The following is a 20,820-nucleotide window of genomic DNA, read 5'->3' on the forward strand; positions in this document are numbered from 1 at the left end:
TTGCAATGGTCCTTGCAGGCCCTGAAGAAAAAGTAAGTTCGCTCTTCAACATGTCCCATACGTGATCAATGACGAGAAATCTAGTAATCTTGTTGGCTAGAGCAGATGTATGCAACACGAAAAAACATTGCGCTGCTGCTGTATATGGACGTGCATTGTCCTGATGAGTAAACACACCACCTTCCTGTAGAAGTGGGAGGAGCACAGTGTTAGCAGCCTGTGCAACGTACCGTGCACCGGTCACTTTACCCTTGCAGGACCCCGAGTTGTAGCTGATAGCCCTGACAACACGAAGCCTGGGGTGGGACCTGTGAGTCCTGAACGAATGCACTCCGTAATAGGTCGCTCACCATGTCTGCGCCATGGACGTGAACGTACATCACTAACGTACCGTCAGATCCCACTCTCGTCACTGAAGACAATAAAGCACCATTCGACTCTCCATTCGGCTCTTTCAAGACTAGCGGTTCTAGGCGCTTCAGTCCGAAACCGAGCTGCTGCTACGGTCGCAGGTTTGAATCCTGCTGTGGCGGTTTTTGTGTATCATCAACATGGACAAATGAAATGAATATGCATGATACAATACTCTGTGGTATTCTGCGGTTTGAATTCACTCTGTTTTTTCTAACAGTTGCATTGATTTGATTTTTTAAATGACACTGACAATATTATACACATGTATAATGCATTATTCATACTACAACTTCTCCCGGATAATTATTTTGTTCAAATTGCACAAGAATTCCACCTGAAGTAGTGTAATAATGTTGACTGTAAGCTGTGCTCATATCACTAAAATTACAGATTGTACATCAGAGCTTTTATAATTTTTGTCTTCCATGGATTTAATTATTCTTAGCAAATTGATCATGAAAAGGAACCACAGAATACCACCCGCACACAACACTGACGTATGCTACGAGAGCACACTGGACTCGCATTCGGGAGGACGACGGTTCAATCCCGCGTCCGGCCATCCTGATTTAGGTTTTCCGTGAATTCCCTAAATCGCTCCAGGCAAATGCTGGGATGGTTCCTTTCAGAGGGCACGGCCGACTTCCTTCCCCATCCTTCCCTAATCCGATGAGACCGATGACCTCGCTGTCTGGTCTTCTTCCCCAAACAACCCAACTATGCTACGAGAAATATTTTTCTCCGCGATTCGTGCGTAGTTTTTAATTTTGGCCTCATACGTCAGCTATGAAATCTTGTTCAACAATACATACCATCAGCACTGTTTTTAGAAAATGCAGTCTGATTCGATTAATTTTTTCTTTTATAAATAGAGTTCAGTACCACCGGTGCACATTTATTTCTTACACATCGGAATATTGTTTGCAGTTTCAAACAATTTAAATTTGCCGCTGCGATAAAAGTTAAGATGGCGGCCAACAAAAGACATAGGATTTCCTTTTTAATTAAGATTTTCCTTTGATCAATAAATAATTAATCATTAAATTGATGCTACCAATAAAAAAATTATTAAATTGTTTTGCAAATTACTTTAACACAAACCCACGCTATTTTCAACTAGAAGTACAGACGAAGTTGCTATATAATCGCAACTAACAACGGCTGCGCTTCTTGCAGCTATGATAAAACAATTAATACTAAATTATAATTAAAAGAGGAATTGAATTTTCAATAATTAATCATAAATAGTTTTAACGCATTTGGCTCTATTTGTTTTTACCAGCAAATGAACATAAAAGTACAATAATTTTACATTAAATGTTTTTCATTCAACAGACCTCAAATCGATTCGCGTCTTTCGTCGGCGACGTACATCAGAAGACGACGACAAAAGGGTACAAAACAAAAGAAAAGAATGACATAGATTAACAAAGAATGTGAGACAAATATTGCCTCTGTTTTACATAATTATCATCTTTTTAAGAAATAATTACATAATTGAATGAATATTATTTAGAATGAGATTTTCACTCTGCAGCGGAGTGTGCGCTGATATGAAACTTCCTGGCAGATTAAAACTGTATGCCCGACCGAGACTCGAACTCGGGACCTTTGCCTTTCGCGGGCAAGTGCTCTACCAACTGAGCTACCGAAGCACGAATCACGTCCCGTACTCACAGCTGTACTTCTGCCAGTACAGAAGTAAAGCTGTGAGTATCGGGCGTGAGTCGTGCTTCGGTAGCTCAGTTGGTAGAGCACTTGCCCGCGAAAGGCAAAGGTCCCGAGATATATGTGTATGTATATCGTGGATGTTATACTGCCTCAGGCCCAGATGTGTGTGATGTCCTTAGGTTAGTTCGGTTTAAGTAGTTCTAAGGTCTAGGGGACTGATGACCTCAGATGTTAAGTCCCGTAGTGCTCAGAGCCATTTGAACCATCTTTCAAGACTTCAGAGCCCCTCTTGTCGCTGTAGTGGTGTCAGTAATACGCAGGCCAGTCACACGTGACCTTAGTCCTGCTAACGATCCTTCGTGACATAGCAGGTGCAACCTGTACTCGGATTTCTTCCTCGGATGACGTTCGGTGAGCCGCCGCGTGTTCGCACAATGCGTCAATACTGACGAGCGTCGGTACTACGCCTAAGTCCAGAACCTGTGCTTCGGGTGCGGTAACGTTCCACAGACTACTGTCAAAACAGCGACACACCACTGATGCTTTGTCCCAAAATGTGCAGCAGTCCATCGATAGATCCATTCAGCTTTCCGCAGATCGTCAATGCGACCCCGTTTAAATGGATGCAGTTGTTCAACAGCAGCGTATACCCGTCGGTGTGGCTCGGTTGTAGCCTAGAATAAATGTTGAAACGGCTGTACACATCTAAACTCAGCACAGTTACTGACTGCAGAGTCAAAACAGGCCTCCTGAGCTGCGAGACCATAATACAGGAATCACTAACACTACAACCTCTCAGTATGCGCTTTGGAACGTCCCCTTAGAAAAATTATAATTGACTAAGCTTAAACTGACACACAATATTTTTAGCTTAACGCAATCTGACTTTCAATAATCCCTACAAAAGAATGGCCCTGACTAACAATAACCTATACCTTTCTTGAATCACTTACCTCACAGAAATCTTCGTTACTCAGACTACTGCAATACAGCGTGCGCCAGTACTGCCAGCTGAATAAAAGATTCTAACTACTGAAGGGACTATCTACTGATAGGCATAGTTAGCAAATGAAAGATTTTAATAAAGAACAAACAATGTACACTCCTGGAAATGGAAAAAAGAACACATTGACACCGGTGTGTCAGACCCACCATACTTGCTCCGGACACTGCGAGAGGGCTGTACAAGCAATGATCACACGCACGGCACAGCGGACACACCAGGAACCGCGGTGTTGGCCGTCGAATGGCGCTAGCTGCGCAGCATTTGTGCACCGCCGCCGTCAGTGTCAGCCAGTTTGCCGTGGCATACGGAGCTCCATCGCAGTCTTTAACACTGGTAGCATGCCGCGACAGCGTGGACGTGAACCGTATGTGCAGTTGACGGACTTTGAGCGAGGGCGTATAGTGGGCATGCGGGAGGCCGGGTGGACGTACCGCCGAATTGCTCAACACGTGGGGCGTGAGGTCTCCACAGTACATCGATGTTGTCGCCAGTGGTCGGCGGAAGGTGCACGTGCCCGTCGACCTGGGACCGGACCGCAGCGACGCACGGATGCACGCCAAGACCGTAGGATCCTACGCAGTGCCGTAGGGGACCGCACCGCCACTTCCCAGCAAATTAGGGACACTGTTGCTCCTGGGGTATCGGCGAGGACCATTCGCAACCGTCTCCATGAAGCTGGGCTACGGTCCCGCACACCGTTAGGCCGTCTTCCGCTCACGCCCCAACATCGTGCAGCCCGCCTCCAGTGGTGTCGCGACAGGCGTGAATGGAGGGACGAATGGAGACGTGTCGTCTTCAGCGATGAGAGTCGCTTCTGCCTTGGTGCCAATGATGGTCATATGCGTGTTTGGCGCCGTGCAGGTGAGCGCCACAATCAGGACTGCATACGACCGAGGCACACAGGGCCAACACCCGGCATCATGGTGTGGGGAGCGATCTCCTACACTGGCCGTACACCACTGGTGATCGTCGAGGGGACACTGAATAGTGCACGGTACATACAAACCGTCATCGAACCCATCGTTCTACCATTCCTAGACCGGCAAGGGAACTTGCTGTTCCAACAGGACAATGCACGTCCGCATGTATCCCGTGCCACCCAACGTGCTCTAGAAGGTGTAAGTCAACTACCCTGGCCAGCAAGATCTCCGGATCTGTCCCCCATTGAGCATGTTTGGGACTGGATGAAGCGTCGTCTCACGCGGTCTGCACGTCCAGCACGAACGCTGGTCCAACTGAGGCGCCAGGTGGAAATGGCATGGCAAGCCGTTCCACAGGACTACATCCAGCATCTCTTCGATCGTCTCCATGGGAGAATAGCAGCCTGCATTGCTGCGAAAGGTGGATATACACTGTACTAGTGCCGACATTGTGCATGCTCTGTTGCCTGTGTCTATGTGCCTGTGGTTCTGTCAGTGTGATCATGTGATGTATCTGACCCCAGGAATGTGTCAATAAAGTTTCCCCTTCCTGGGACAATGAATTCACGGTGTTCTTATTTCAATTTCCAGGAGTGTATTTACCTTAATAGTGTTCAAAAGTCATTATGTGATATATATATATATATATATATATATATATATATATATATATATATATATATATATATATATATATATATATCAGTTCATGACATCCAGTCTTACAAATTTACTGTCTCTGATGACACACGTCCAGATCATCCGCTCTCAAAACTACGCCATCTCTCCCCCCACATCCACCACTGCTGGCGGCTCACCTCCAACTGCGCAACGCTATGCGCTGTTAACAGCCAACTGCCCAACACTACAATAGCAAATTCCAACAATGCAAACCAGCCACCGACTGCACACAGCACAGTAGGTGATTTTCATATAGAGCGCTACATGGCGTTACCAATATAAAAACCTAAACAGCCTACTCACAACTTATATACTCTGGTGCCACTGAACACACTTCTTGTGGGCCTTGAATTTTTTTTCCGTCAATGAACATCATATACTCCCCGCCACATTTACACGTTCATACTGTTGATGTATGTCACCACACAAAACAGGGTTTTACATGTTATCTCTACAATGAATAGCACCGAGCGAGGTGCTGAAGCGGTTAACACACTGGATTCACATTCGGGAGGACGGCGGTTCAAACCCACGTCCGGCCATTCCGATTTAGCTTTTCCGTGATTTCCCTAAATCGCTTCCTTGGGAGGACATGGTCAACTTCATTCCCCTTCCTCCCGTAATCCCATGGGTCCCATGACCTCGCTGTTTGTTCCCCTCCCGACCCTCTCCCATACCGCCCAGAAATTCAACCAACGAATGGCTGTTCTGCTCAAAATAGTTCAAATGGCTCTGAGCACTATGGGACTTAACACCGGAGGTCATCAGTCCCCTAGAACTTAATCACATACATCCATGCCCGAGGCAGGATTCGGACCTGCGACCGTAGCAGTCGCGCGATTCCGGACTGAAGCGCCTAGAACCGCTCGGCCACCGAGGCCAGCGGCTCTTCTGCTATATCGTGTAATGTGCACTAGTAAATTACACTGCGCAAGGAATTAAGGTATCATTTTTGGAAACCCCATAATTGTTCCCATTGCGACGCATAAGTCTGAAATTTGGCTCAATGGTGCGTACAGCATTTCTGTGTGATGGTGCAAAAGTGGGGCTCTGCGAAGCTTCAAACGGTAATGGTGTCACATTGTGACCAAATCGCATTACATGTCTTATTTACATATTAATAAATATGACATATTGCAGTGACATTTATAATGACTAAAAGTATAACAGCTATCATGCATGGTCCACAGATGCTACATTGGAAATAAATGGTCTTTTATTTATTATTAGTATTATTTTCTATTACTGCACTTACGCTGTGGTGTATAAGTACATTTCAGAAGTTACTTAACAACGTTTTGTTGTGTAGTTGGTTGATTGTTTCATTTCGCGGTTTGCAACTCCACTTGCTATAGACTTATTGACTGACTGGCATTTCTGTTTTGATTTTTAATTATAAAGTAGTGCTTGACTTTAAATAACTGAATTGTTCAACTATCATTGTGATTTGTTGGCCAGTTCTACTGCATCGTTTAAGCATCTCTCACCCGTTTATAAATGTCGAGTGCGTGGGCAGGGTATGGAAAATCTGCTGCTGATTATAGATAACAAGGAAAACGATTTCCTAACCGCAGAATGTCATATTGAAGAGTGGTTATTCATGTTTCCACTAAACTGCGTGAGTGCTCTCAGCAGTCATACATCATCCGAACGTGCAAACGAAGAGAGATTGGAAGTTGGTAAAACATAATCTATCAACGTGAACGTGGAGAATTTCAACGCGTATCGGTGTTCCACATACAATACATTACACAGGCACAGCCTCTACCTTTATCATTTACAGCGGATTCAACACCTTCGAGAGGGGGACGAAGGTGCTCGAGTGGAATTTTGTCGTTGGCTAACTAGTAATACCCAAACCTCTTCCACTCACGCCAGTGGTCCGACGATAATTCGAATACTTTACTGCAGAAAAAAATGTTCAAAACGCTTCTTGACAAATGTCTCGTGCGATACGATAAGGCAATCCGTTTGTTGGGACTATTGTGACACCGCATCGTCTCACACGGCCCACTTATCTCGACTATCTTGAAAACGAACTCCCAGCATTCTAATCAAATAATGTTATGCTGATTAACGTTGTCCGTTTACATAACTAACCAAGATTTTAACTTTAGATAATTTATTTCACTGCAACGACTTAGATATAAAAAATACGACGATGTGTAATGAGTGTCACACACTGGACAACATTCCAGCCAGATTTGAAGGTGACTCGGTAAAGAGCCAAAAACGATAGTCACTGAAGAAATTTTGAGATCTTGACGAAGGACTTTTATCCACAAATGTTTCAACAGTGTTGTTTCCGAAACTGATGAATAGCGATCTCAGTCGTACTACAAGAGCTTACTTTCGATTGCCCCCATCCCCCAACGGCAGTAGCGGATGTTAACCACATCATATTGGCATGTTCCAAATACACGACTGCTCAGTCAGACTTGTATAAGAAATTGGTTGCGAGAGGTTACTCCTTTCAATCAGTGTTCCTGTTTTACTTCACCGTTTTCATAAATACAGGGTGAGTCACTAACTATTTCCACCAAGATAAACTCAGAAAGTATGAAAGTGGCTGAAAAGTTTCGGGGACAAATGTTGCATGGGACAAAGGGGGCCATAACGTGACGTTGGTTTTTTTTTGCTAGGTAGGGTCGCGTCAGAGATACGAAGTTACAATGAAATGCATACGCTTAGCTGCATACAGGTGTTGATATAAGTCACCGGGGGCAGTTGAAAATGTGTGGCCCGACCGGAACTCGAAGCCGGAATCTCCTGCGTACATGGCAGATGCTCTATTCATCTGAGCCACCGAGGACACTGAAGATAGTACGACTGCAGGGACGTATCTCTGGCACACCTCACGTGACACCCACATTCTCAACTTATTGTCCCGCACTATACTCATAGTGCCCCCGCCCATCATACTCATTACTCGCGGCTTTACCGCCGATTCCCGTAAGAGTTGGGGCACTGTTTGTGCATCCTCACAGAAGAAGATGGTCAAATGGCCGGTGAGTTTAACTATATATACATGAGGAAGGTATCTGTTTTTCGACATGTCCGAAAGAACAGGAACCATCTTCATATATAGGGTGGTCCATTGCTCGTGACCGGGCCATATACACTCCTGGAAATGGAAAAAAGAACACATTGACACCGGTGTGTCAGACCCACCATACTTGCTCCGGACACTGCGAGAGGGCTGTACAAGCAATGATCACACGCACGGCACAGCGGACACACCAGGAACCGCGGTGTTGGCCGTCGAATGGCGCTAGCTGCGCAGCATTTGTGCACCGCCGCCGTCAGTGTCAGCCAGTTTGCCGTGGCGTACGGAGCTCCATCGCAGTCTTTAACACTGGTAGCATGCCGCGACAGCGTGGACGTGAACCGTATGTGCAGTTGACGGACTTTGAGCGAGGGCGTATAGTGGGCATGCGGGAGGCCGGGTGGACGTACCGCTGAATTGCTCAACACGTGGGGCGTGAGGTCTCCACAGTACATCGATGTTGTCGCCAGTGGTCGGCGGAAGGTGCACGTGCCCGTCGACCTGGGACCGGACCGCAGCGATGCACGGATGCACGCCAAGACCGTAGGATCCTACGCAGTGCCGTAGGGGACCGCACCGCCACTTCCCAGCAAATTAGGGACACTGTTGCTCCTGGGGTATCGGCGAGGACCATTCGCAACCGTCTCCATGAAGCTGGGCTACGGTCCCGCACACCGTTAGGCCGTCTTCCGCTCACGCCCCAACATCGTGCAGCCCGCCTCCAGTGGTGTCGCGACAGGCGTGAATGGAGGGACGAATGGAGGCGTGTCGTCTTCAGCGATGAGAGTCGCTTCTGCCTTGGTGCCAATGATGGTCGTATGCGTGTTTGGCGCCGTGCAGGTGAGCGCCACAATCAGGACTGCATACGACCGAGGCACACAGGGCCAACACCCGGCATCATGGTGTGGGGAGCGATCTCCTACACTGGCCGTACACCACTGGTGATCGTCGAGGGGACACTGAATAGTGCACGGTACATCCAAACCGTCATCGAACCCATAGTTCTACCATTCCTAGACCGGCAAGGGAACTTGCTGTTCCAACAGGACAATGCACGTCCGCATGTATCCCGTGCCACCCAACGTGCTCTAGAAGGTGTAAGTCAACTACCCTGGCCAGCAAGATCTCCGGATCTGTCCCCCATTGAGCATGTTTGGGACTGGATGAAGCGTTGTCTCACGCGGTCTGCACGTCCAGCACGAACGCTGGTCCAACTGAGGCGCCAGGTGGAAATGGCATGGCAAGCCGTTCCACAGGACTACATCCAGCATCTCTACGATCGTCTCCATGGGAGAATAGCAGCCTGCAGTGCTGCGAAAGGTGGATATACACTGTACTAGTGTCGACATTGTGCATGCTCTGTTGCCTGTGTCTATGTGCCTGTGGTTCTGTCAGTGTGATCATGTGATGTATCTGACCCCAGGAATGTGTCAATAAAGTTTCCCCTTCCTGGGACAATGAATTCACGGTGTTCTTATTTCAATTTCCAGGAGTGTATCTCACGAAATAAGCATCAAACGAAAAAACTACACAGAACGAAACTCATCTACCTTGAAGGGGAAAACCAGATGGCGTTATGGCTGGCCCACTAGATGGCGCTGCCATACGTCAAACGGATATTAACTGCGTTTTTCTAAATAGGAATACAAATTTTTAATACATATTCGTGTAGTACGTAAAGAAATATGAATGTTTTAGTTGGACCACATTTTTCGCTTTGTGATAGATGCCGCTGTAATACTCACAAACGTATAAGTACGTGGTATCACGTAACATTCCGCCAGTGCGGACGGTATTTGCTTCGTGATACATTACCCGTGTTAAAGTGGACCGTTTACCAATTGCGGAAAAGGTCGATATCGTGTTGGCGTATGGCTATTGTGATCAAAATGCCCAACGTGTCCGGACCGTTCGCCGGATATGGTTCAAATGGCTCTGAGCACTATGGGACTTAACATCTGTGGTCACCAGTCCCCTAGAACTTAGAACCACTTAAACCTAACTAACCTAAGGACATCACACACATCCATGCGCGAGGCAGGATCGAACCTGCGACCGTAGCGGTCGCGCGGCTCCGGACTGAGCGCCTAGAACCGCGTACCACCGCGGCCGGCTTCGCCGGATAGTTACGTTATTTAAGGAAACAGGAAGTTGTAACCTCCCCGCAAAATTGAAAGAAAATATTTTAAATGTGAATTCTCATCGTGCTAAGTGTAACCTCCCCGGAATTATTTTTAAATAATATGAATTGAATAAAAATGCAAATAGAACCAAATGTTAGCTTCCCACAGTAATAAAAGTCAATGATAATAAAAATGTGCAAAATGTTAAGTCGCTACAAAATTAACGTTAAGATCAACCTGCTAAATTTTATAAGGATAGCTGCGCTAACCTTAAGCCCTGTGCAAAAATGTTAAGTCCCTACAAAATTAACGTTAAGATCAACCTGCTAAATTGATTCTGGGAGGAAAAGCAAAGGAAGTATTGTTTCAATTGTAATGATTATTTTCTTAAAAAATTGCTTTCAGAACAAAATTATTATTGGAGTGATTCTTGAACAAATTAATTACTGTTAAGATACATTACATTATCAGATGAGCGCAATGCTGCTTCATTACCTTATTTAAAAATACACCTCGTCCTGAACCTTGACCAGAGCCCCATGTGGACGCCCGCCGACTCCTCACACACAACTGCGACTGTCTCTCGCGCGCTACTACATGCTCTCGCGACTCGCTACGTACAACAACTTTCTTGCAACTGCAACTACCGACTCCCTACATGCAACTGAACACTCGCGCGGTCAAGCGAAGACTAGCAACGATAACAAAACTCTCTGGTCAGAGATTCTGTCATGCCTCGCCATCGCTGTTAATGAATACACTGAATACATACGTGTTCCATAACCCTCCACCATGAGCAACAAATTTTTTCTTAATTAATCAACTTTTACAATTCACAGAATATTCAGATGTAGAACATGAATTAAATGTGGTGCACATGCACCAAGTACAAAACATTTCAGACAATGACAATGAGTACAGAACATATGACATAAGTGTACACGCACTGAAAAACTCTTTAACATTTTCACAACAAAAAATTATGTTGATAAGTGACATAAGTGCACATGCACTGCAGTTCAGAACATATCAGCAAATCAAAATGTATACGTAATGAGTACAAATGGCATAAAGTGCACATGCACTGTAAAACTCTCTAATATTTTTACGACAAATAAACCTAATGAGTACAAATCATATTGACAAATGACAAAAGTGCACACGCACTGAAGTAGTGAACATATCAGGAAATCACAAATGTATATGTAATGAGTACAAATGGCATGAAGTGTACACTCACTGAAGTTAAGTACAAAACATATTAACAAATGGCAAAAGTGCACACACTGTAATACTCTCTAGTATTTTTCTACAACAAAGAAACAAATCAAGGAGTGTAATAAAGTCCACATGCATTATAGAAGTCTTTGGTAATTTTAGGACAACTGATTAACAAATGAAAGGAAATGCACACGCACTGTATATGACTTTTTCATTTTATAAGAATTAGGAAAGGAATAGGAAGGATTGCGTCATGGTTGTAGCACTTAGGTTGCACGCAGCTGCACTGAAAGTCTATATCTTTCCACAGAAGTACAACACCAAGTGAGACAATCTGAAGTTCTTTTCCCAGAAGTGTTTATCAGCGTAGCCAAGACACTGAAATGTCGTAGTAATATTCCATGTTATCATTTTGGCAGTACATCAGGTACACCAAAAAGTGGGACCATAATAACGTCTCCATCGCTCACGGTGGTGGACAGCATGTCGTGTCAACACCACGCTCTTACAAGGCACACCAACGTGGAATTAGTGCAAAAACCAAATATAGTGCTCCATGATCATGAGGATATACAGGACAAATGGATATTGCAGTAATTCAGGGTAGTTAGGCCAGGAGGTGAAGGTCATTAAGTCACATACTAGTCTTCACTGAAAATTACATTAGTAGTTTGCGGCATTCATTGCCCAGTTATTGAACATTTCTGTACCATGTATGTAGTATTACAGAATAATGTTCATTGTTTGGCGTTTTACTGACAACATTGGCACTCATTGCCTAATTATAAATCATAGAAATCATTCGTTTTACAGATAACATTGAAATTCGTTGCTTAATTACAAATCATCAGAAGTCATTAGTTTTACATTGAAATTCGTTGCCTAATTACAAATCATCAGAAGTCATTCGTTTTACAGATAACATTGAAATTCGTTGCTTAATTACAAATCATCAGAAGTCATTCGTTTTACAGACAACATTGAAATTGATTGCCTATTTGCAAATCATCAGAAGTCAGTCGTTTTACATTGAAATTCGTTGCCTAATTACAAATCATCAGAAGTCATTCGTTTTACAGACAACATTGAAATTCATTCCCTAATTACAAATCATCAGAAGTCATTCGTTTTACAGAGAACATTGAAATTTCAAATAACTTCCGGGAATTCAGCCAGGTAACACTTTCAGCGACCGCCGATATTTCGGCGGGAGAACACCCCGCCATTTTCAAGGCAAACTGCAACGGACAGGCGGCGTGCATGCAAATTTAATACCTCGGTTCTGCGACAGAAGCAGGAAAGATAACACACACACTGAACACTAGTGCCACCAAAGATGACCAAAGTCAGAGCTATCGATAGTGAGACTATGAATTCACAGGTGAGGCAGCATTGACTCTGTTCTTCTGTTTTTTGACAAGGGAGAGAGCCGGATTCCAAACAGAGTTTAAACAGAAACCTCCATCCCTGTTAACGAGGTTGCTCGCTAGTTTAATCTCAACTGCCTCCTTAATGACACTGTCCCAATAGCTGGACGTGCATGCCAATATCTCGGTGTTATTATATAACATGGGGTGACCAGTATCCAAGCAATGTTCGGCAATAGCAGATCTATTTGGCTGCTGTAATCGTGTGTGCCGTTTATGCTCAGTACATCTGTCCTCCACGGTCCTGATAGTTTGACCAATATATGCCATACCGCAGCTACAGGGAATACGATACACACCTGCCTTACGCAATCCAAGATCATCCTTAACGGAACTCAAAAGTGCTCTAATTTTAGATGGAGGTCGGAAAACACATTTCACATCGTATTTCCGTAAAATACGACCGATCTTATTGGACGTGTTTCCTACGTAAGGCAAAAAGGCAGTAGACTTAGGTGTTGACTCAGAATTATCATCAATCACCCGATGTACAGTTGGTCGATAGCGCAACGCACGTTCAATCTGTCTATCACTATAACCATTTTGACGAAATGTAACATCAAGATGGGACAGCTCAGCTGGCAAAGTCTCAGCGTCAGAAACGACATGTGCCCTGTGTACCAAGGTACGAAGTACCCCTTCACGCTGAGCCGAATGGTGACAACTATTAGCTTGTAAGTACAAATCGGTGTGAGTACGTTTCCTGTAGACTGCATGTCCCAATGATCCATCATCCTTCCTCCTAACCAACACGTCGAGAAAGGGAAGGCAACCATCCTCTTCCACCTCCATCGTAAAACGAATGTTCGGGTGGATCGAGTTCAGATGTTCTAGAAAGACATTCAAATTTTCCCTACCGTGAGGCCAAACAACGAAGGTATCGTCAACGTATCTAAAGAAACAGGCGGGTTTTAAAGGCGCCGACTCCAATGCACGTTCCTCGAAGTCTTCCATAAATAAATTTGAAAGTTGTATACGCCAGGAGAAACTCAGGTCTAACATTGAAATTGATTGCCTAATTACAAATCATCAGAAGTCATTCGTTTTACAGAGAACATTTTACAGAGAACAGTAGAATAAAAGTATTATTCGCTGAAATTATGCGCATAGTATTTATGTATTCAATTGACATACTATTCAGAGCTGATCAGTATTATTCAGAACTCTCTTAAACGGGTAGCATTATTTGGGACTGGTAATACATTTTTTGTTAGCAATACATTGCTTTGGGTAATTATAGGGGAAAGCAAGAAAAAGAAAAAAAGAAATTGCTTCTGGGTTGTTCCTGTAAATGAAAATGTGTAACGTCATTTGTCATGAATCAGCTGTAGCAACGTTATGAAACAAGTAGAGTATATGTAATCACATTCATAAATGACATAGATTTAATGAGCAACTGCTTATAGCACATTAATTTCATAAATAATTTCTCCTGCAAAAATATATAAGAAAAATGGATTATTAAGCTGAAAGAAGAAACGCATTTTATGCTGAAAAGTAGTGAACTTCGAATTAACAGGTAGTGAAATGTGTATAAAAATATTTGTTCTCTAGCTGTCCTTTCCAAAACCTTCAGTCATCATACCATACGATATAAAACATACTGTCAAAACAAACTACAACACATACTTAAATAACTACATAGCATAAATACATAAACTTCAACATCATCCTCATCTGTAAAGAAAAAAAAATTCATTATCCATCACTTCATTATACATATTATCATAACTCCATTATTATCATCACCTGTAAAGAAAAACTTCATTATTCATAGTAGCATATTCTTCATCATTATTCATCAGCATTCATTATCATCTGCAAAAAAGTCACTTCATTACTCATTACACAACTATTCCTTATCTCTAGCATATTCCATCACTAAAACTAAGATGTGTAGTTCTGTCTGACAGCCTGCATCAATCGCTTCGTATTCTGAAAGAAAAAATTAGTTAAGACTGCTATTCTACGATGTGTATAGTATATTCTTGTTAATGCTTGTTAATTCTGATCCATTTACTCTTCCTCATAAGGTTTTTGTATCTTCTTTCGTTTATTCCGTAGGTGAAATTCCCATTTCTGTTTAATTTATTTCCTTTACACGTCATTTCTTTCTGAAAATGATGAACAAAGATTAATGTCGTGCATTTACATCATATACTCATTAAATAATGACTGGTTTATGGTAACATAATTAAGCATACAGCATAACATGGCAGAAAACGTAATATGTCAAAGACATTGACAGTGTTCAGATGCAAAAATGTACACAGAATATCGCAATGCAGCAGCAAAAAAATGTAAAACAGTCATGATGTTGAGATATCATTCGGCAAAAATGTCAAAGTCAACTGGTGTGTGTTATATCTTAACTATTTCACAGTGCATACAAACAAAACATGAAAACAATCGTACATAAAAAAATGGAAAATGTGCACGGTCTGATGTGTAACGACAAGAAAAGCGACCTGCTAACCTTACCTTGCCGAGCACTTGCCAAGAAAAAATACGATAATCATCAGTAATTGTTCATGTGAATATATTGCAGAAATAGTCATAAAATGTGTAAATGGCATCACAGCATGTTAAATCATAAAGTGTCTTCACTCAATAAAGGATTTAATGTTAAAGACATGGTGGTTGCCTTTACTTTTTTTGGTTCTCAGAGTTTCGACGTGTACTACATTGGGGTGAGGAATGCTGCGAATCCGATATGGACCTGCGTATAGAAGTTCAAATTTACTGCACTTACCTTTTATTCTGCTGGATAAATAGTGTGTACGTACTAATATCTTCTGTCCAATGTGAAAGTCCCGGCGTGTACAAACCTGTTTTTGCTGTCTTCTCCGGCGCTCTGCGGCACGTTTGATGTTGTTCAGCGCAATGTCAATTATTTCGTGGTGTCGTAATCGACGAGATGTAGGAAAATTTACTAATTCTGTAATTTTGTTTGGTGGTTCAACGTTTTTCAGTATAACAGACGGAGATAGCATAGTGGATTCATTTGGAATGGAATTAATTACATCTTGGAATGAGAATATGTGTGTGTCCCAATCAATATGTCTTTTGTGGCAGTATATTCTACACAGTTTACCAATTTCTTTCATTAATCGTTCACAGGGGTTCAAAGAAGCATGGTACTTGGATATATAGATCGGAGAAATGTTTCTAGCTCGTAACATGCGTGTCCATATAGCAGAACGAAATTGTGATCCATTGTCAGAAATTACTTTCATCACATGAACTACATGAAATAGAAAATGTTTTACAAATGCTTTCGAAACAGATTTAGCAGTAGCTTTGCGTAACGGAGTGAAAGTAACAAATTTTGAAGTGAGTTCAACAGCGACAAAGATGTAGCAAAAACCTCTGTTAGTTCTCGGAATCGGACCAAAAATGTCTACAGCGGCCATATGTCTTAATTTAACAGGTACAATGGGATATAATGGAGGAATATGTGAAGTGGTGTCTGACTTAGCTTTCTGGCAAATTTTACATGACGCTAAAACTCGTCGTATACGTTTTTCCATGCTGGTAAAATAACAGTTCTGTCTCAATATAAGAAAACATTTTCTAGCTCCGTAATGTGCATAACTTAAAAGAGTGTACCAGATTAATTTGTTAACCAGTTCGTCAGGAATGCATAATAACCAATTGTTGCTGTCAGGATGAGAGCGGCGAAACAGAATGTCATTGCGTACAGTGTAATGGTTTCTAATTGTAACATTATTCTTATTTTGCCAAAGGTGTTTAATTTCTTTCCACACATTGTCTTTACTTTGCTCTTTTGCTATGTCCTGTAATGACAATGAAATAAAATTTTCAAATGCAACTTGCTGAATGTACATAACGCTGAAATTTGCTTTGCAGAAGTTGGTTGCGACGTCTTGCTGATTATTGCTGAGAGAACGAGATAGTGCGTCTGCTATAACATTTTGTGTGCCGGGAATGTGAACAATTGTAAAATTAAATTCCTGTAAATAAAGTTTCCATCTGCTTAATCTGTCGTGAGTGAATTTAGCCGAAAGTAAGAATTGTATCGCTCTGTGGTCTGTGAAAACGGTGGTATGTCTGCCATAAAGAAAGTGCCGAAATCTCGTAAAAGCCCATACAACACATAATGTTTCCAATTCTGTAACGGAGTAATTTCGTTCAGCAGGCGACAGAATGCGACTTGCAAATGCGATGTTTTTAATTACTGTTGAGCCATCTTCTTCAATTCCCTGAAAAATATGTACGCCTAAAGCGGTGTTAGAACTGTCGGTGGCAATGGAAAAATTTCTGGTAAGATCTGGGTGTGATAAAAGTGGTGCATTCAACAAAGCATGTTTCAGGTTCATGAATTCAGAATATGCTTGCTTATCCCAGGACCAAATACTGTTTTTACCTGTTAATTGGCATAATCTAGGTGTGTCTAAAGCAGAGTGATGAATAAACTTACGAAGAAAGTTAATTAAGCCCAAAAAACTGCGTAGTTGCTTCTTCGTCGTAGGGACAGTAATGTCACGTAGAGCTTGAAGTTTTTCCGGATCAGGCGCAATGCCTTCTGCTGAAATTACGTGTCCAAGAAATTTTATAGAAGTTTTACCAAAATGCGATTTACTGAGATTAACTGTGAGTCCTTGTGCATGAAAAGTTTGCAACAGTTGTTCTAGAATCATATTGTGTTCAGACCAGTTAGCTTCTGCGATAAGAATGTCGTCTACGTACGTCGTGATTCTGTCTTTAAGTTCTGTCGGAAGTATAGTGTTCAAACCGCGAATAAAAGCTGCAGAAGAAATAGTTAAACCGAATGGTAATTTACAAAATTGATAACAGTCGCCATAACAGAGAAATGCTGTGTACTTTCTGCAATTCGGATGAAGTTGAATTTGCCAAAATCCCGATTTCAAATCTAGTGTGGAATAAATAGCCGTACCATGAAATTTCTGTAGAAGTTCCTCTAATGTCTGTGGTCGATCTGTTTCATTAATAATAATGTCATTAATGTGACGTGAATCAAGTACGAGGCGAAGTGAGCCATCCTTTTTCTTAACAATATGTAGCGGGTTTATGTACGGACTAACTGCTGGTTCAATAATTCCTTGGTCGAGCATATCTTGCAACTCTTTTTTAACCTGTTCTCTATGAATATACGGAATGGGATAATGCTTGGCTTTAAATGTGTCGTGCTGTTTAACTTGAAATTCATACATAAAACCAGACATAGTACCAGGAATGTTGTCGAAAACTGGAGCTTGCTGTAAAAGAATTTTGTGTAGTTGCGTGCGTTCGTCGTCTGTATTTGCACTGCTTTGTTTAACTTTATCAGAAATCATCTGCATTACGTCGTAGTCAGCTTCGTCTGGAGTGTTATAGTTATGTACGTACGTATCAGTGAACAATGTGGGATTACAGTCTATGTTACGTGATACGGAAATGACCTGTGTACAATTAATTGTTTCCTCTTCTACCGATAATGAGTGCTGAAATTCTAAAGCCAATTGCACATTTTCATCCTTCAACATTAAGTAGGAATTCTAAAAATCAACCACTGCGTCGTGTTGTACGAGAAAATTCGTACCTAAAATAACGTCTGTTGTCAATAAAGGAACAATCCAAAAATTTGAGTGAAAAGTATGACCTGCAATACAAAATGATAAATGTGTCTTTAATTTAACGTCTACTCCTTTACTCGATACTGCTCCTTTTACTTTCGTTTTGCCCAGTGGTAATGTAGGATACGTATTCTCTTTGTTACATTCGTTGAAAGTTTCTTCATTTATTACTGACATAGGAGATCCAGAATCGATTACTGCTGAAAATTTCGATGAACCAATTTTAATTTCGATGACAGGAAGTGAAATAGTTTTCTGAACAACTGGTCTTTCCTGCAAGAGAGTGTCTCTGATGTCGTCAAAAGTAATAACATTTTCGTGAACAACACTCTGCGTGTCTAAACTAGTGCTTGTGTTATTGGAAGATGCGACCTGTACAGTATCTAGTCAGATTCTATCTGACGTGTTATTATTATCAGGAGGATGTTGTGGCATTTCTACTATCTGAACCGTTCTATTACTTCTTCCAGACGTATTACGCTCTGGATGATACCTACTGTTGGGTTCATTCACGAGAATATGTTGTAGCTGATCATTTTGTTGCTGGTAAGACCGACTGTTATTATACGTACGCTGAAAATTGTCCTCATTATTTTTACGTCTGTCGTAATAGTCATTCCTATACGGTGCATTGCGATAGGAATTAAAATACTGTGTTTTCTCTACGTAGTTGCTTCTTTGCTGCCGTGCGTTACTATTTGTTGTACCCTGGACTATACGTGCACGCGGCGAAACATTAAAGCTTGGCTGACCTTGTGCATAACATTGTTGATTAGGTATGCTAACCGGATGACTTTCATGCTGTTGCGGTGGAAAACGTCTATTGTTACCAATATGTGGTTCCTGTTGCTGATAATTTTGACGATATTGATAATTAGAATTTTGTCTGTTATTAACGTTTTGGTGGTTGTCATTCCTAAAGCGTCTGTTACTTGTACTATTGAAATTACGTGGTTGATCGTAATTACTGTTAAGTTTGCTGGCCTTGGTTGTTATATGAAAAATTTTTGTTTACGAAGGAATAGTCTGATTGCTGCACTTCTAAAAGCTGCAGCAGATCCCTGAATACCGAAATATTTTCTTTTTGCTGACCTGTTAAAAGTGACACTCTTAATGACCGTGGTAATTTAGAGATACATAATTGAATGAGTGCAGATTCACTGTACGGTTCACTTAGGTACTGGTTTTGTTGCACCATGTGCTCAAAAAATTGCGTCACACTGGGAAAATTTGTGTTCTCATAATTTGGTAAACTAATTAACTGATCTTTAATTCCGCGCTGTGCCGTCTTCGACCAGTACGCTGACAGAAAAGGATTCTGAAATTCTTCTACCGAGTAACATTGCCTCGCGATCGGTCTCATACGAGTTGCCGGCTCGCCTTCCAAAAAACTGCAAATAAATTCAAGTTTGTGCGTTACGGGCCAAGTCGGTGGAAAAGCAAAGCTAAATTGTTGTATCCAATCTAGCGGATGAATCTGTGTTCTGTCATTTTTAAACACTTTAAATTTTCTCACTGACAGAAAATGTTTGTAATCAAAATTATCGTCTCTGTATGTTGGAACAGGTTCATGATTGTAAGAGAATCTATTTGTCTGTGTCTGTTCGGAATCTAAGTCATGTACTCTTTGTTGATTACCTAAATTATACGCACTGCGTGAGTCTGACAAATGTTCATAAAGTGGCGTCTGTTGTGATATGTTATTAACTGAAATATTTTTCATCTCTGTTACTTCTTGCTGCAAACATGACAATTTTCTGCGTAAGGTGTTATTAGATGAATCGATCTCATTAATTGTCTGCTGTAAATTTTGAAATTCAGGTGTATGACTAAATGAAACCGGTGAGGTATCGTCTGATTTGCTGTCATTACTACTTTCAATAACGTCAATACGACTGGCCAATTCATCATATTTTTCAGTCAGTATTTTTACCTGATCATCGGTTTTAGTGTCAGAGGCATTAATCTGTTTTTGCAATTTACGTGTAGTTTCGTTCAGTTTTTTAACGTCAGCTTTGACGATATCGGAATCCTGTGTTAGTTCTAATTGTTCGAGTCTGTCGGTCACTGTTTGAACATCTGTTGTGTATGTGTCTGTTTTCGATTTACGATCGGAAATTTCGTCACGTAATTCGGTTTCAACTGTTCGATGGTATTAATTTTGTCCGATACTGTAGCAATATTGTTGTCTACATATGTTTTTGCCTTCGCAAACAATTTACGTTTGTCTACATATCTCTGTGCTGTGATTGTTTCCATTACTTGACGTTTTACTTCATTTTGATCCTGAATAAATTTACGGAAACGCGTATCACTGTTTTGTATGTGGTGATTAAAGCGCTCGTCAATTTGAGTGTTCTGTTGTTCGAATTTCGCGTCTATCTTTGCATCCATTGTCCGCGAAAGTTCTGCTGTCATTGCTTTAAACTCGTCGCGTAATTGTGTAGCCTTTTCAGAGCATTGTTTAGCGACTCCGCTAATTTCGTCTCTACGTGTTTCTGTTGCAGCTGTTTGCATTTCTCTTAATTCTTGAGCAACAGATCTAATTTCTTCGCTACTTTTCTTGGAACAAGCCTCAATTTCCTCGCGTAACTGTTCCTTAGTGTCATGGCACTGCGTGGCAACGGCTCTAATTTGTTCACTAAGCTGCCTGGAATTGTTGTCTAATTTTTCATTAAGCTGTCTTGAATTGTTGTCTAATTTTTCATTTAACT

General features: G+C 41.8%; 1 protein-coding gene and 1 non-coding gene across 3 annotated transcripts in view; one reads left to right on the plus strand and one right to left on the minus strand.

Annotated features, from left to right (window-relative positions):
* LOC126203711 (serine protease filzig-like) overlaps positions 1-20,820 on the plus strand; it is a 370,785-nt gene that overhangs the window by 141,287 nt on the left and 208,678 nt on the right. The gene's annotated exons all lie outside the window — the stretch shown is intronic.
* Positions 1,996-2,070, minus strand: Trnas-cga (transfer RNA serine (anticodon CGA)). Its single transcript has one exon. It is a non-coding gene; the product is annotated as a tRNA-Ser (tRNA).

The sequence above is a fragment of the Schistocerca nitens genome, chromosome 9 (genome assembly GCF_023898315.1).
Source record: "Schistocerca nitens isolate TAMUIC-IGC-003100 chromosome 9, iqSchNite1.1, whole genome shotgun sequence".
Taxonomy (NCBI): domain Eukaryota; kingdom Metazoa; phylum Arthropoda; class Insecta; order Orthoptera; family Acrididae; genus Schistocerca; species Schistocerca nitens.